We start from the raw sequence: 3,357 nt of genomic DNA, 5'->3' as shown, positions 1-3,357 counted from the left end.
TGAAGACAAGGTTGGTTGGAATCCTGACAATCAATGCTTGCTTCGAGGTCCTGGAGGATCGATTTTTGGAAATTCATCCATTGTTTAGGAGACGATTGACCTGGAAGCAGATGAAGAAGGAGAAATCTCAAAAGTTGGCGGATTATTACAGTCAGATGCGGGCAATTGGGGACGAAGCAGAGCTCGACAAAATGACAATGGACGAGCACTATATGTTCGAACTGATTCTGGCCTGTAAACATGAGACGGAACTGTTCTTCAAATTACTAGAAATCGTTGACCCAACATTGGAAAGGGTACTTGCTACGGCCATGGCGTTTGAAGCTGCGAGGGAAACGCGTGAGCAAGCTGTCCCGTCATGTTCCATATCTACGGTTGGTGCCCCTTGCAATGAATGTGGACGTCAAGGACATACTCACGGTCGATGTCCGCCAAATACGATGGTTTGTTATGAATGTAAACAACCAGGTCATCTGGCAAGGGATTGCTCTCGTCGAAGGAATCAAGACAGAAGTTGGTCCAGGGGCAGAGAGGGAAGGCCCCGGTCCAATAGCAGAGAAAGGACCCTCAACAGACCCAGGACTCATGATAGAGGCAGAAGTCGTCACAGAAGTATTGGAGGAAACGTCAGAGCCATAGAGAATATGCCCATGGACAGATCACCAGAGTCAAGAATTTCTCGAATTAATACGTCAATCAGGGGCGATCATTGGATCCCTAAGATTCCAAAGGCCACTCTTGAGTGCAAGTTTCCTTCTGGTGGGTCAACATCAGTGGTGGCCATTTTAGACACGGGAGCAACAAGGACAGTCTTCCCAGGCTCATTGATACCTGAGGGCGTCACGCCGACGCCGTCAAGAACGCGACTAACGGCAGCAAACGGGACAGAAATCGCCAACGCAGGGTGTGTGAATCTTATTTTGTCGACCCCGGGGGGAATACCTGCAGTCGTATCGGCAATAGTTTCCCCAGATAACAATACACTTTCGTACCTTCTCTGAGTACTGTACAATCCCAACCTTTCTAACCTCTCCCAATACGAGAGCTCTCTCATATCTTCAATGTTCCTAGTAAAACATCTTTGGACCTGCTCGAGCTTTTGCAAACCTGCTGAACTAATTGGAGCCCAAATGGGAGAGGCATATTTAAGATGCGGCTGAACAATCGACTTGTACAGAGTTAGCATCGTGATGCTGTCTCTGAACTTAAACGTGCGATATATCCAACCACACATTTGAAAAGCTTTACCCACCTTCAACTGGATATGCTCATCGAACTTTCCACTATTTTGGAGGACTACATCTAGATCTTTCATAGATGAGACCTGCTCATTATCTTGATCTCCTCCCCATCAAGGCCATGCTTTGCAAAATCAATGTTTCATTTTGTTTCAAATAGGGCTAAAATTTGAAGTTTCCTGTAAACATGTTGACCTAATGAGCTTTGAAATTTTATGTATTTCTTCAAAGCTGGTTGCATTTGAAAGCTTAGAGGAGTCAATATCATTTTGTACCTTGAAAATTTTGTACCTGGAAAATTAGCCCTGTCTACAAAGCTCAATTATTTTTCCTTATCTTAATGTACTGGACAACTTTGAAGTACTAGGTTTGTTAGCTATGTGTATTTGCTTAGCACACTTAATTACTCCCATTCTATGCTATGTTTATTTGACAAAATATTTGCCAAGCTGATGAAAATAAAGAAAACACAAATCAGGGAAAACATATATTTTCAAAGCTTGAACCACTTCAAGTTTAAAACCTAAAACAGGAACAATCTTTTGGAAAAAAAAATATGCCTAAATTTGAAACTTGGGCGGGGAAGGAAATTTAACACGTCAAAATGAACATACATATATTGTAAATATTTGTAGCATAGTATATTAGAAAGTTAATTGGTTAAGTTATCACATATTATGTGTCGTTCAAACATTAATTTTGCTCTTTAAGAAATTTAACCTTAAGAAAAAAACTGATTTGATGACTTTTGTTCTATTTTTCTCGCTGTTATTTGATACTGTCCTCCAAAACGGCTCCAAAAAGGGATAATCTTCGGAAAACAAAAAAATAGGAAAAAAACAAGAATGCGGGAGCCTTCGGCGCATTTGCTTTAGAACTTTGCCTTGAATCAGGTCTTTTGTCCAACTGAATTGGATTGAGCAGATGTAAACAATAAAGCAGTGCAAGTATAACAAGGTTTGAAACAAAAACACCTTCAATGTGGTTATAGGCAAGTACAATTTTTAGTCCTGATATTACCTAGTCAGAATACATTTTACCCAGGGCAGAAGTAACAAAATGACAAGTAACAAAACTGCAGTAATCCCATAAAATTTAAAATGGTGTAACTGTGATGACCCAAAAACCCAAAACTGCTCATCACTTATTACCTTTATGTACACTCCAGAGTGGCCTTGATCTTTTTTTCTTTTTTTCCACGACAGCTTAGCAAAGTAAAATCTTTACCGAAATTGTCATCTTCTGCTATTTTCCTATAATGTATCCTCAACTGGGACGATCAGGATAAAACATTTTACTTGCCCTTAAAAATACTGATTTACAATACAATACTTGGTTTCAAATCTTGTTACATTTTTTAAGGACTTCCCACCGCTACTTTTTGATCCGGGACCCGATTTGAGTATATACTATGTATTATATATGACTTCTGAAGAGGCATTGTAGACCAAACCTTTTTGACACCAGTCATTTGGAAATGACTGTCAATTCAACAATATTGTAATCGAATCCAAGAATTTTCATTTTGCTGCACAGGATATTAGCATCAAGGCAATCAAAGGTTAAGTCAAACACAAGAACCCCCACCTATTTGAAAAGCTTTGCCAACTTTCAACGTGATATGCTTAACGATCATTTCATTTTTTTTGGAGGAGTTCGCCTAAATCTTTCATAGACGAGACTTGCTCAATATCTTTACCTCCATTATCTACGAGTAGAGTATTCAAAGGCGTTGACCCAAAGGTCATTGAGCGGAATTTCTCTCCATTGAGTGCCATGTTACCAGCATCCTGCTAGCAGCAACCCAAGAGTAGATTTGGTCCAAGACCTCTACCAGACAAACGGAATTCTGACCATTACTACCACACACCAATTTTGTATTATCAGCATAGGAAGCTTTTGAAGTGGAGCAATGAAGATGATGAAAAGGAGAGGTCCCAAATGGAGCCCTGAGGAACACCCGACTTGACCTCATGTTTGTCACTAAGGGATCCCTCAACTTTAACCATTTGCTTCCCTACCACAAATTAAACTTCTTAACCAATTGAAAACCTTGCCTTGGATCCCAATCTCATGGAGCCTTTTAGTAAAAAGGCCATGATTTACCAAGTCAAGGCCT

Source organism: Tigriopus californicus, chromosome 6 (genome assembly GCF_007210705.1).
Source record: "Tigriopus californicus strain San Diego chromosome 6, Tcal_SD_v2.1, whole genome shotgun sequence".
NCBI classification, from domain to species: domain Eukaryota; kingdom Metazoa; phylum Arthropoda; class Copepoda; order Harpacticoida; family Harpacticidae; genus Tigriopus; species Tigriopus californicus.
Note: the sequence above shows the minus strand (reverse complement) of the source record.